The 13,859-nt window shown below is 38.6% G+C and overlaps 2 protein-coding genes across 12 annotated transcripts in view; one reads left to right on the plus strand and one right to left on the minus strand.

The window, feature by feature from the left end:
* Positions 1-13,859, plus strand: part of ANKS1B (ankyrin repeat and sterile alpha motif domain containing 1B) — an 860,784-nt gene that overhangs the window by 833,493 nt on the left and 13,432 nt on the right. The window lies entirely within an intron of this gene.
* The window catches only part of APAF1 (apoptotic peptidase activating factor 1), a 115,278-nt gene continuing 105,738 nt past the window's right edge, over positions 4,320-13,859 (minus strand). Inside the window, exons 31-33 of one of the 3 annotated variants that reach the window (XR_012510720.1) lie at positions 12,758-12,851; positions 10,650-10,810; positions 4,320-5,843 (exon numbers count right to left, since the gene is read on the minus strand). The gene's annotated coding sequence lies outside the window, so the exon portion shown is untranslated. Of the gene's footprint in view, positions 5,844-9,942; positions 10,811-12,757; positions 12,852-13,859 lie in introns of those variants that run through there. The other 2 variants (XR_012510719.1, XR_012510721.1) reach the window with 2 other exon arrangements.

Here is a 13,859-nt window from a genome sequence, read left to right on the forward strand (position 1 = left end):
TTGTATAAATATACCACATTGTATAATATACAGCTTTATCCAGTCATCTGTGAATGGACATTTAGGTTGTTTCCATGTCTTAGCTATTGTAAATAGTGCTGCTATGAACATTGGTGTGCAGGTGTCCTTTTGAATTAAGATTCCCTCTGGATATATGCCCAGGAGTGGGATTGCTGGATCATATGGTAAGTCTATTTTTAGTCTTTTGAGGAATCTCCATACTGTTTTCCACAGTGGCTGCACCAGACTGCATTCCAACAGTGTAGGAGGGCTCCCTTTTCTCCACACTCTCTCCAGCATTTATCATTTGTGGACTTTTGAATGATGGCCATTCTGACTGGTGTGAGGTGATACCACATTGTAGTTTTGATTTGCATTTCTGTGATAATTAGTGATATTGAGCATTTTTTCATATGCCTGTTGGCTATTTGTATGTCTTCACTGGAGAATTGCTTGTTTAGGTCTTCTGCCCATTGTTGGATTGGGTTATTTTTTTTCTTAAGTTGTATGAACTGTTTATATATTCTGTAAGTTAAGCCCTTGTCAGTCTCATCTTTTGCAGATATTTTTCTCCCATTCCGTAGGTTGTCATTTTGTTTTGCTTATACCATGGTGTTTTGATTACTGTAGCTCTGTAGTATTGTCTGAAGCCTGGGAAGATTACTCCTCCAGCATCATTCTTTTTCTTCAGTAATGCTTTGGCAATTCTAGGTCTTTTGTGATTCCATATAAATTTTAGGATTATTTGTTCTAGTTCTGTGAAAAACGTCCTGGGTAATTTGATAGGGATCACATTAAATCTATAGATTGCTTTGGGTAGTATGGCCATTTTAACAATATTGATTCTTCAAATCCAAGAGCATGGGATATCTTTCCATTTCTTTAAATAATCTTTAATTTCCTTAGTCAATGCAAAACGTTGTTCTCTTTTCAAACTAAAAATGATACCCATGGGTCATTTGGCCCCTTGAGTTTTTTAGCTTATGTATATTTGACGCAAGGTCACTGAGATGAAATGTGGAGGAAAAATGGTCAACTGTTTAGTTTTAAGATCAACATGATGTCCCTTATACATTTGGAAAACATGTGGAGAGTTGCCTCATCTTTTATCTTTTCATCCAGATGTTTGATTTATTGTAGACATTCACTTGCTTAGGAGTCTGGTATCAGCTCCAAAGGATTTTTTATCTTACACCACAAATCCACCATTTTTATCCTCTCTAGGTGAACAGTTTGTCTAACTTAAAAAATAGTAACAAAGGCCAGGAGCCTTGACCTGGGCCTTTGAGCAGTTTTGAGATGCACCAAGTTTTGCTTGCACTAAAAAAAAAAAAATCCTCTGAGCATGGATTTTGTATCTTTATGTAGGGCAGTTCAATATTCAGTCCAGTCTTGAAGCCTTAAAATTCTTTTGATCTGAATCAGTCCCCCATGCTGCCTAAGTGGCAAAAGAAAAGAAAAGAATACCTTGAGTATACATTTAATGTTTTAGCTGATCTGTATGAGTCAAATGCAGTTGTTGCTGCTTTGGCCTTGTATATCTTTTCTGGGCCACAAGATGTTTTTATGAATATCTGCTATTAAGAAATTTCAGTCATGTCTAGGAGACTTCCAATTTATGGAGAGCTGGATTTGAAATTCATTCATTTTCCCGTAGAAATCCTGTGGTCTGGGAAGGGAGGCCCAAGCCCTGCTACGAAAGTGAGCATGTGAATTTCACATAGTTCCTTTATTCCAGGATCGCAGAGCCTTCGATGGGCTCAGACTCCAGGAGTGGGTGGAGTGCGCCATGTTTCAGAGTTCATTTGGCATGGTAGTCTTTTTGAGGGGAGAGCTCCTCACAGGGGTGGCGTTCTGCAGAACACACTTCAGGAGAAATTACACCTAATGATCTCTAAGCCTGTTTCCATTACTTAGAATCTGAGCTAAATTCAGCTTGTATAATTTTCAGTTTTAAATGACAGGTAGATGACAATTTAAAGGACAAGAGCAAAAACAGATTTAGGGTTCCCAAAACCCGGAGTACCTACCGCTGAGCCCCAGCCCTGCTCTATGTTCTGGACTCACTGTCGTACGCACTCTCTTGGCAGCCCATTTCTGGTCACCTCTTTAACAGGACACATCCCCTGCAGAACAAGAGGCTGCCCAAACTCCACCTTCCCGGTAGTGAAAACTTGAGGGAAGAACGTAGGAGTGGGTGGGAAAAAGGAATGTATTATGAGACCAGAAGTTATGAGGCTTCAAACAATGGGTTCAACTTTTCCCTCCTCCTCTCTTAATCTCAAATGAGTGAGGGGGATTCCACGCTGCTGGAATTTCAGGAGGGAGATTGGGTGCTTCAGTGGCCACCAGATCCCAAGGCTGCAGGGATCAACCATAAAGGGCACCATAGAAAAGAGACAGGTGTAACCAAGGTCGATCCTGGACACTATCATCTTCTATATATTCACTGAGTTAATTCTCTGACCTAGGAATTGAGACTGAGATAGGTGGATGAGAAGGATTTTGATGCATTCTCTGTGGGACTGTCAGATTTATTTTAAAAATCTGGGAGGGACCACATTCAATAGCTTTAAAATATGAAAGTTTTGTTTTTTTAAATAGCATTAAAAGCCATGACTGCTGCTAGACCCTGGCTAATTCTCACTGCTCTATAAAGAACACGTCTGCAGTCTTTGATATTTTTAAGCATGCTCATTTTTCTCTTACTTAAAACACCCAAATTCTGTAATCTTCAGTGCATGTGGCTTAGACTGGCTCAGGAATGTGTAGGAAATGTAGAAGTCTTGATGCTGGTGGGTGGTGAGTGTGGGAGACGAGGCTCCCTCTTTCCTGTTGTTGCTTGGCGGAATGTGGGCCATGAAAGAATCTAAATGGAGAGAAACAGATATGACAAAAATGCAGAAAATCAGTCATCACGGGGGACAGAATTTTATAGGGCTCTTCCATCGGTATGTACTAGCAAGATTAAACTTAGCTGAAGAAGGACACCAGAGTCAACCACACTGTCGTGATCAGTTTAATGAAATTCCTGAGCCCTCTTTTTCTCCAGTTTTATTGATTGACAGTTGACATATAACACTGTATTTGTTTTAGGTGTACAACATAAGGATTTGATATATGTATATATTGCAAAATGATCAGCACAATAATTTAATATCCATCACCTCACATAGTTGTTACACATTGTTTTTTCTTGTGATAAGAACTTTAAGATTACTGTCTCAGCAGCTTTCAAATGTACAGTACAGCCATACCTCAAAGTTACTGCAGGTTCGGTTCCAGACCACCACAATAAATCGCATATCATGATAAAGTCCCATGAATTTTTTGGTTTCCCAGTGCATACAGAAATTATGTTTACACTGTACTGTAGCCTGTTCAGTGTGCAATAATAGCGTTATGTCTCAAACTATGTATATGCCTTAATTTAAAAATACTTTATCGCTAAAAAATGTTAACCATCAGTCTGAGCCTGCAGCAAGTCATAATCTTTTTGCAATGGGAACATTAAAGATCTGATCACAGTTCACAGTAACAAATATAGTAGTAACGAAAAAGTGAAATATGGTGAGAATTAAGTGAGCAAATGCTGTTGGAAAAATGGTGCCAACAAACTTGCTTAATGCAGGATTGCCACAAACCTTAAATTAAAAAAAAAAAAAAACTATCTGCAAAACACAGTGAAGCAAAGCACAGTAAACTGAGGTGTGCCTGTGCGGAGCTGATAACTGTCGTCACCATGCTGCATGTAGCGTCCCCGGGACTTACTTATAACTGGAAGTTCGTGCCTTTTGATCATTCCTCCCTTTATTAAACTCTGAGATTATTTCCATGGAGTAGTGTGGGGTTCCTGATGGAAAGTATTTATGATTTACGTTGCAGAGATTGGCCCCCGAAGTGGGAACTTACAGGTGCAGAAGAACTTCAATTATTGTCGACGTTAGTTGACTTCTGACAATGAAATTAATACTGTGTGTGGAGCAAGGTGGTCTCTCATTCTGTTTCTCATTTTCTCCCCCTGAGAATGGCCCTCAACCTGTTTTACTATGATACTATGAAAATAAATTGCAATGTAAGAAAATGTTGAAGTGCAGAAGAGCCCTTAAGATGGGACTGTTAACACTTTCCCTGGCTAGTCTCCCACTTACAAAGTAGCCACTGTTCTTTTTTTTATTCTCATTTATTATTTTTTAAATTAATATTTTTGGCTGAAGGTAATTATGTTTATTCATCTGTTTATTTAACGGAGGTACTATTACCAAGTCCATACTCATTCTGTTGCCACACAACAGACCAGTAAATTGGGAGACGAGGTGTTGGGGCAAGGAATAGTGACTTTATTCGGAAAGCCAGCAGACTGATGTCTTGGAGGACCATCCTCCTCCAGTCAGAATACAGGCTCCTTTTATTTAAAAACAACAACAACAACACAGGGCAGGGGGTGTGGTTGATTGTTGCAAACTTCTTGGTGTAGGAATTCTCTGTTCCTGCAGCTGCCCACGTGGGCCAAGTCATGGTGCTCCTGCAAAACCTCCAACAAAACAAATGTTATTCTCTGTTCTGCAACTTGTTACCTTTATGTGAGTGCAGAGCTAGCAAGACTAAGTCTAGGAAACAGGGCTCAGTGGTCAAAGCCAAAGGAACAGATCCAGTATCGGGTCAGATTTGTTCTCCTCTATTACAGTACTAGGGCTTAAACCTGGGACCTTGTGCATGCTATGCATGCTCTCTACCACTGAGCTATACCCTCCCCACAACCTACTCTTAAGTAGAAGCCATTCCCTGCCCCTGAGCAGCCCCTGAAACTCATCAGCAAGTCGGGACCCTGCTCCCGAGAGCAGCCCCAGGGACCGAATCACAGAGGTAGCACTCCCACTCACCCTTACATACCACCACCCACCCCCACCAAAAGGGAAAATAGATTAACACTGCTGGGTTGCATTTATCCATACCCTCTCTCTATTGGTGTAACTCGTTGAGAATTAATCAAGTCACAAAGCCAAAGGTGGGTGAATATTCAGAGAAAAATAGTAAATTTTTTTCTCTCATACCTGTTTTTTGGAGAGAAGGGGGAATGGATGTTATCACAGCCTTACGTCAACCCCATTTTTTGTGAAGTTAGAAAGTAGGCATTCTGATTTCTTTTCACAGATTGTTTGGGAGCATTCATACATGTATTCATTATAGCCCCTCCCAAATGACTGAAATTCAAATGTCATGTCTAGGGGTGAGGCCTTTAGAATCAACCTAGTTTTGAATCCCAGGTCAGCACTTCGTTTCATAGTTTGGGCAAGAATGCCTCCAATCCTGTTTCCCCATCTGTAAAACAGAGGTAACAGTGGCACCCCTGCCTATGGTCATTGTAAGGATTAAGCGAGATCACGCACGTCTGTGTCCAGCACGTGGTGTTCAGTTGCTAGCTGCTGGTGACAGAGCAGCAGCAGCAGCAGCGGTTATGGGGGTAGTTGTGTTTTTTCTTGTCAGACCCCAGGTGACGATTTATGTCCCAGTTTTTGGTTTCCAACATGCGTTTGCTGTGGCAGAATCCCACCCCGAGGGGAAGAGTCCAGGTCTATGTGAAATGGATTTCTCCATTTATTGAGTGCCCACCGTGAGTCAGCCACACAGCCCTGCTCTCCTTCAGCAGCAGAAGGGGCAGAACAAGGAGTTGCAGTGAAAGCCTGTCCCGGCTGCCCTGCATTTGTGCGGCACCCAGCAGGCAGGGGCTCCCAGGGGAGGTGCGGGGGCTGGAGGCTGAGCAGTTGAGTTTGTGTGAACACGTGGCAACCTTGGAGGCATGACGATTCGTTAATTCACTTTGGTAAGATGAGCTGAGGCATCTGCAGTTAGCAAAGAAAAAGTCATTTTTATCAACTGTGCCTGTTACGCCAAGGAAGTAGAATTGCCCATTTGAGAAAGATTTTTAACAAGGGTTAAAATTTGGTGAGCAAAAAGGGTCTTAAATTTGATAAGGTGTCCCTTCTTGAAGGCATCACAAGTTGGTGAAGGGTGTACTGTAGCTTCCACTAGGAGCTTTTACTTCTGAAGAGTAGGGAGGAGTTGAAATGGAGCAAATCTCTCTTCTGCACGCCCTTTCCCCATATCCCTGCCAAGTAGTAGGACAGACAGCCGTCCTGTTTCCCTTCTGCCCTGCAAACCAGCCCCTCAGCATGGGTGTGAGAGGCCTGTGGTCCGGCCCCCGTAGGCGGTGGTTGCATGTGGACAAGTGTGGGATCTCCATGGAGAACCGGAAATGTTGTAAGAAAGCAAGTCATGATTTAGCTAGCAGGGCCCAACCTCCTTTTACTCCTTCGCTGAGCTGATGACACTCATGTACTCAGAGTGAGGCTGAAGTTAAACTTTAGCAGGTGTGATGGAATGCTCAGCCACTTTCACATACCTGGTTTTTGAAGACCATTTAATGGCATGCAAAAACCATTCATGATTTAATATGGCATGAAAAAGCAACTTGTGAATCTACACATGAAGTAGAAGTCTGATTTTGTTTTTTAAATCACATATATAAATACTCATAGTTTATAAAAGTACTTGTGTATATATACAAATGTAAAAAAAAAATTAAACCAAAATGTAACAGTGGCTATATCCCAGCAGTAGAATTTTACAGGTGATTTTTACTTTTCTTCTTTATGTATTTTCAAAAATTGCTAAGTGTACCTGTTATAATTAAGGAGAAATTTTTTTTTAATTGAAGTAAGCTGGTTTACAATGTTGTGTTAGTTTCAGGTGTACAGCAAAGTGATTCAGATATACATATACATATATATATTCTTTTTCAGATTTTTTTCCATTCTAGGTTATTACAAGATAATGAATATAGTTCCCTGTGCCTTGTTGCTTATCTGTTTTACAGTAATGTGCATGTTAATCCCCAACTCCTTGTTATCCCTCCCACCCCTTTCCCCTTTGGTAACCATAAGTTTATTTTCTATGTCTGTGAATCTATTTGTTCTATTAATAAGTTCATTTGTAAATTTTTTCAGATTCTATATAGAAGTGATATCATATATTTTGTCTTTCTCTGACTTACTTCACTTAATATGATAATCTCTAGGTCCATCCATGTTGCTGCAAATGGCATTATTTCTTTCTTTTTTATGGCTAAGTAACAGTCCATTGTGTGTGTGTGTGTGTGTACACATACACACAAACACCACATCTTCTTTACCCATACATCCGTCATTGAAAATTTAGGTTTGTTTCCATGTTTTGGCTATTTTAAGTAGTGCTGCTATGAACACTGAGGTGCACGTGCCTTTTCAAATTACAGTTTTTTCCAGATACATGCCCAGGACTGGGATTGCTGGATCATATGGTAACCCTATGTTTAGTTTTTTAAGGAAACTCCATACTGTCCTCCATAGTGGCTGCCCAATTTACATTCCCACCAACAGTGTAGGAGGGTTCCTTTTTCTCCATATCCTCTCCAGCATTTATCGTTTGTGGACTTTTTAATGATGGCCGTTCTGACTGGTGTGAAGTGACACTTCACTGTGGTTTTGATTTGCGTTTCTCTGATAATTAGCAATACTGAGCATCTTTTCATGTGCCCGTTGGCCATCTATATGTCTTCTTTGGATATACGTCTATGTAGGTCTTCTGCCTATTTTTTGATTGGGTTGTTTGTTTTTTTGATATTAAGCTTTATTAGCTCTTTGTATATTTTGAAAATTAATCCCATGTTGGTCTTGTCATTTGCAAATATTTTCTCTCATTCTGTAGGTTGTGTTTTCATTTTGTCTATAAATTTCTTTGCTGTACAAAGGCTTTTAAGTTTAATTAGGTCCCATTTTCTTATTTTTGCTTTTATTTCCATTACTTCAGAAGGCGGATCAAAAAAATATTGCTGTGATTTATGTCATAGTGCTCTGTCTGTGTTTTCCTTTAGGAGTTTTAGAGTATCCAGTCTTACATTTAGGTGTTTAATCCACTTTGAGTTTATTTTGGTATATGGTATTAGAGAATGTTCTTTTATATGTAGCTGTCCAGTTCCCAGCACTGCTTATTGAAGAGACTATCTTTTTTCCATTGTATATTCTTGCCTCCTTTGTTATAGATTTAGTTGATTATGAGTGCTTGGTTTTATTTCTGGGCTTTTCTATTCCGTTCCATTGATCTATGCGTCTGTTTTTGTGCCAGTACCATACTGTTTTGATTCCTGTTGCTTTGTAGTATAGCCTGAGGTCAGGGAGCCTGATTCCTCCAGCTCTGTGCTTTCTTAAGATTGTTTTGGCTATTTGGGGTCTTTTGTGTTTCCATACAAATTTTAAATTATTTGTTCTAGTTCTGTGAAAAATGCCATTGGTAATTTGATAGGAATCACACTGAATCTGTGTATTGCCTCAGGTAGTATGATCATTTTAACAACATTGATTCTTCTAATCTAAGAACATGGTATATCTTTCCATCTGTTTGTGTCGTCTTTAATTTCTTTCATCAGTGTGTTACAGTTTTCTGAGTACAGGTCTTTTGACTCCTTACGTAGGTTTATGCCTAAGTATTTTATTCTTTTTGATGCAACGGCAAATGGGATTGTTTCCTTTGTTTCTCTTTCTGACAATTTGTTATTAGTGTATAGAAACGCAGCTAACTTCTGTATGTTAATCTTGTATCCTGCAACTTTACTGACTTCATTGATGCGCCCCAGTAGTTTTCTGGTAGCATCTTTTGGACTTTCTGTGTATAGTATCATGTCACCTGCAGACAGTGACAGTTTTACTCCTTCCTTTCCAATTTGGATTACTTTTATTTCTTTTTCTTCTCTGATTACTGTGGGGAGGAATTCCAAAACTACGTAAAAGTGATGAGAGTGGGCATACTTACCTATTCTTGATCTTAGAGGGAATGCTTTCAGCTTTTCACCGTTGACTATGATGTTAATTGTGGACTTCTCATATATGGTCTTTATTATTGAGGTATGTTCCCTCTATGCCCACTTTCTGGAGTGTTTTTATCATAAATGGATGTTGAATTTTAGCAAAAGTTTTTTCTGCATCTGTTGAGATCATCATGATTTTCAGTCTTCAGTTTGTTAATGTGGTGTGTGTCACACTGTTTGACTTGCAGATACTGAAAAATCCCTGCATCCCTGGGATAAATTCCTTGTCATGGCGTATGATCCTTTTCATACTGTTGGAGTCAGTTTGCTAGTATTTTGTTCAGGATTTTTGCGTTTATGTTCATCAGTGATACTGGCTTGTAATTTTCTTTTTTTTGTGATTATCTTTGCCTGATTTTGGTATCAGGGTGATGGTGGCCTCACAGAATGAGTTTGGAAGTGTTCCTTCCTCTGCAGTGTTTTTTAAATTGAAGTATAGCTGATTTACAATGCTGTGTTAATTTCTGGTATATAGCATAGTGATTCATTTGTACATATATACATACTCCTTTTCATATTCTTTTTCATTATAGACTATTACACGGTATTAAATATAGTTCCGTGTGCTATACAGTAGGACCTTGATGTTTATCTATTTTGTATATAGTAGTTCATATCTGCAAATCCCAAACCCCCAATTTATCCCTCTCCACTCCTTTCCCACACCAGTAACCTTAAGTTTGTTTTCTATGTCTGTGAGTCTGTTTTATAAATAAGTTCATTTGTGTCTGTTTTTTTAATTGAACTAGTCAATTACAATGTGTCAATCTCTGATGTTCAGCACAATGTCCCAGTCATACATATACATACATATATTTATTTTCACACTTTTTCCATTAAATGTTATTACAAGATATTGAACATATCTTGTAATATGTTCCCTGTGCTGTACAAAAGAAACTTTTAAAAATCTATTTTTATATATAGTGGCTAACATTTGTAAATCTTAAACTCCCAAATTTATCCCTTGCCACCATCTTTCCCAGGTAACTGTAAGATTGTTTACTAAGTCTGCAAGTCTGTTTCTGTTTTGTAGATGAGTTCGTGGTGTCTTTTTTTTTTTTTTTTAAGATTCCACATATAAATGATATCATATGGTATTTTTCTTTCTCTTTCTGGCTTGCTTCACTTAGTATGACGATCTCCAGTTCCATTCATCTTGTTGCAAATGGCATTATTTCATTCCTTTTTATGACTGAGTAGTCAGAAGAGTAGGCATTAACTCTTCTCTAAATGTTTGGTAGAATTCACCTGTGAAGCCTATCTACTCCTGGACTTTTGTTTGTTGGGAGTTTTGTAATTACTGATTCAGTTTCAGTACTGGTCTGTTCATGTTGTGTATTTCTTCCTGGTTCAGTCTCAGGCGATTGTGCCTTTCTAAGAATTTGTTGATTTTATTGGCTTATAGTTGCTCATAGGGAAGAATATCAATTTCATGATTCTTCTAATTAGTTGAAATTAGCCCTAAAGAACCTATCTGCATTTTGCCCAGTTGCTGTGTCAGCCCTGCACTAGACAGGCATCTTAGCAGAATGCTTAACATTTATTTCTTAACGCTAAAGACCTGTGATTGGGCAGTATTTGTTACTGTAAATACAATCTATCAAGATTAATCTCAGACTTGTACTTGAGGGAACTAACTTGGTAGAGCTAAAGAGATGTCAGTGAATTCTGTGACTACGCCCAGAATATTCTCAGTTATTTTTGCCTCAAGACGTGGGTGAAGCAAGTTGTAGACAAAACTTACCCTGGCTCTTAAAAAACAAGAAGTATAAGCAAAATACAGCCAAGAGAAATGTGGCTTCTTTCTGGAAGATCCCACCATAGTCCCATATTGAAAAACACCTTCGTCTTCAGGCCTTAATGACATCCCTTGCATTGGTTTAGCGTTTGTTGACCCAGGTCTGCCTGTGGGAGAGAAGACAGGAGGAAAGAACTGGCTCTGGCCATCCTTAGGCACACATCTTTCCCTTAAGGTGCAAGTCCTCTTATTTTAGGGAGCCTCCTTTTTTCATTTCCTCCAACAAACATTTGTTGAGCACCTGATGTGTCTGTCCTAAGCCCTAGAGACGCTCAGCCTGCTGGGGGAGTTGAATCTATAAAGAGAAAATCCTAATAAACGCCACACAGTCGGTGGAGCTGCGCCTGAGGCACAGTGGAGCCACCAGAGTAGGGGCACCTTGCTGTTTTAACAGTAGGACCCACTGCCTAACAGTTACTGTTAAGCATTAAGTGAGGTAACACATCCGTGTGAGAGGAAGTCGGTGTGGTTGCAGTTCACCGATGGTCTGACTTGGTGCAGGGATCAAACCTGGCACAGCTACAAGAGTGGACTGATTGCATGTCCATAAGTTGATGTCCAGCATTTTCCAGCTGGGTTTGGTAGAAATTGGACAGTAGAAGATTTGACTCTTTGCTCTGTACTTGAAGTACAACTATTGGGGTTCCAGGTTAAAGGAAGAGTTGAGTATTCTAAAATTCAACTGATCAGATGCTAGAATTGACACCCAGTGTGAAAACTGAAAAGCGTAAATAACATTCTTGGCCAGCTCCGCTGGTACATGGGGGTGAGCAATGGGAAGGCCAGCAAACGGGACCCAGATTTTGCCCGGATAACAGTTCCCAGCCCTCTCTGCCAAGGAGTAAAGAGGCAGGAGATGTATAAAGAATGAGTAAGATTATTTTGAGCTAGATTATTTTCTCTTGTTTTTAGTTATCAAAATGGAAAAGCTTATTTTTTTTTATTTAAAATTATCCATCTGTATTTGACTAACCTTCAAAACATACAAATAAGTATAAAGAAGAGAAAAACCATCCACAACGTCAACACTCAGTGATAACCACCAGTAATGTTTTGCTATATATTCCTGTTTCCTCCACATGTAGACAGATACCATCTATGTTTGTATGTGTACATAAGTTTTAGTCTTTTTTTTATTGAAGTATAGTTGATTTACAATATTGTGTTAGTTTCAGGTATACAGCAAAGTGATTCAGTTACATATTATTATATATATATATATATATATATATATATATATATATATATATATATATATATATATAAAATATATATTTTTCCCCAGTTCTTTTCCATTATAGGTTATTATAAGATACTGAGTATAGTTATCTGTGCTATATAGTAAATCTTTGTTGTTTACCTATTTTTTATATATGGTAGTATGTATTTGGAGTATGTGATTACTGTTTACTTAGTCTTTTAGCCAGGTTTTTAAACACCTCAGTTTTTATTTTCAGTGGCTGCCTTTGTGTCCCACCGCATGGATCTGTGTAGTGTACTTAGTCAGGACCCTATTAAGGAACATTTTAAATACTATGATGAATATTCCTGCAAATACGCCACTGAACTCTTGAGCCCAAAAGATTTTCAAATCCGAAGTTTCCAACACAGAAAAATCCTTGTGATGCTCCTGTTAATGTAAGTTAATTTCCTCGGTGGCCAGGGTTTTTCTAAGGGACAGACTGCCTACAGTCTATCCTGCAGTTATTTTTTTGTTTTTCAGAATTACTCCATCATTTATTCACCTTACCCTGTACTGATTAACAGTTGGATCATACACAGAATTTTCACATAACAGTGCGTTTCAGGGCACAGTCATGCCTTGTGCACCTGTATGAGTATTTCTGTAGCCAAATTTCCTAAAAGTGGAATTTGAGATAATGGCTAAGAACATTGAAAATTTAGACATTGTCAACTGCTTGTGAGAAATGTAGACTCCCACCAACAGCAGCACTTCATCCTCACTAATGCTGGGTACTGTCACTCTTTAAATTTTGCCTAATCGACCAGTGAAATATATGTATAAACCTCTTGTAATGGAAGTGTTAACTAACCTTATTGTGGCCATCGTTTCATACAGGTATCAAATCATCACAGTCGTACACCGTAGAGTTACACATGTTATTTGTCAGTAACATCTCAATAAACCTAAAAAATGAAAGTAAAAGAAAAAAATCCCCTCTAAATGTGTTTTTCTAGACTAGTTCCACTTATAGGCAGTGACTGGATGATTTTTCAACAGTGAGTAGAAATAAGCTGTGGGGTTAGCATCAAACTTGTGCAACTCTGCCTGACCTGATCACATGCACAGGGGTGAATTGGCCTTACTCCTGATGTAGCGTTTGGTTTTTTTTTTTTCTTTAACATTTTTCTATTGAGTTATAGTCATTTTACAATGTTGTGTCAAATAGAGTTTGGTTCTTATTTGTATTTTTCTGTGGTCCCAATATCTTCAGTTGTTTAATTTAACCTGTAGCACCTCAGAAATATCCTTTGCATATTGAAGTACAGGTGATTTGCAATGTGTTAGTTTCTGGTGTACAGCACAGTGATTCATTTATATATGTGTATGTATGTATATATATTCCTTTTCGTTACAGGCCATTACAGGGTATTGCATATAGTTCCCTGTGCTATATATAGTAGGACCTTGTTTGTTCTGTGTATAGTAGTTTATATGTGCTAATCTCAGACTCCTAATTTATCCCTCCCCTGCTTCCACTTTGGTAACCTTAAGTGTGTCTTCATTGGTGAATCTGTTTCTGTTTTGTAAATAAGTTCATTTGTGTCATTCTTTTAGATTCAACATACAAGGGATATTCTATATTTGACTTTCTCTGTCTGACCTACCTCACTTATATGATAATCTTTAGGTCCATTCATGTTGCTGCAAATGGTATTCTTTTTTACGGCTGAGTGGTAGTCCATTATGTATATAAGCCACAACTTCTTTATCCAGTCATCTCTTGATAGACATTTAGGTTGCGTCCATGTCCTGGCTATTGTAAATAGTGCTGCTGTGAACATTGGTGCATGTGCCTTTTCTAGTTAGTTTTCTCTGGATGTATACCCAGGAGTGGGATCATATGGTAACCCTATTTTTAGTTTTTTAAGGAAACTCCATACTGTTCTCCATAGTAGCGGCACCAATTTACA

Source organism: Camelus bactrianus, chromosome 12 (assembly GCF_048773025.1).
Source record: "Camelus bactrianus isolate YW-2024 breed Bactrian camel chromosome 12, ASM4877302v1, whole genome shotgun sequence".
NCBI lineage: Eukaryota > Metazoa > Chordata > Mammalia > Artiodactyla > Camelidae > Camelus > Camelus bactrianus.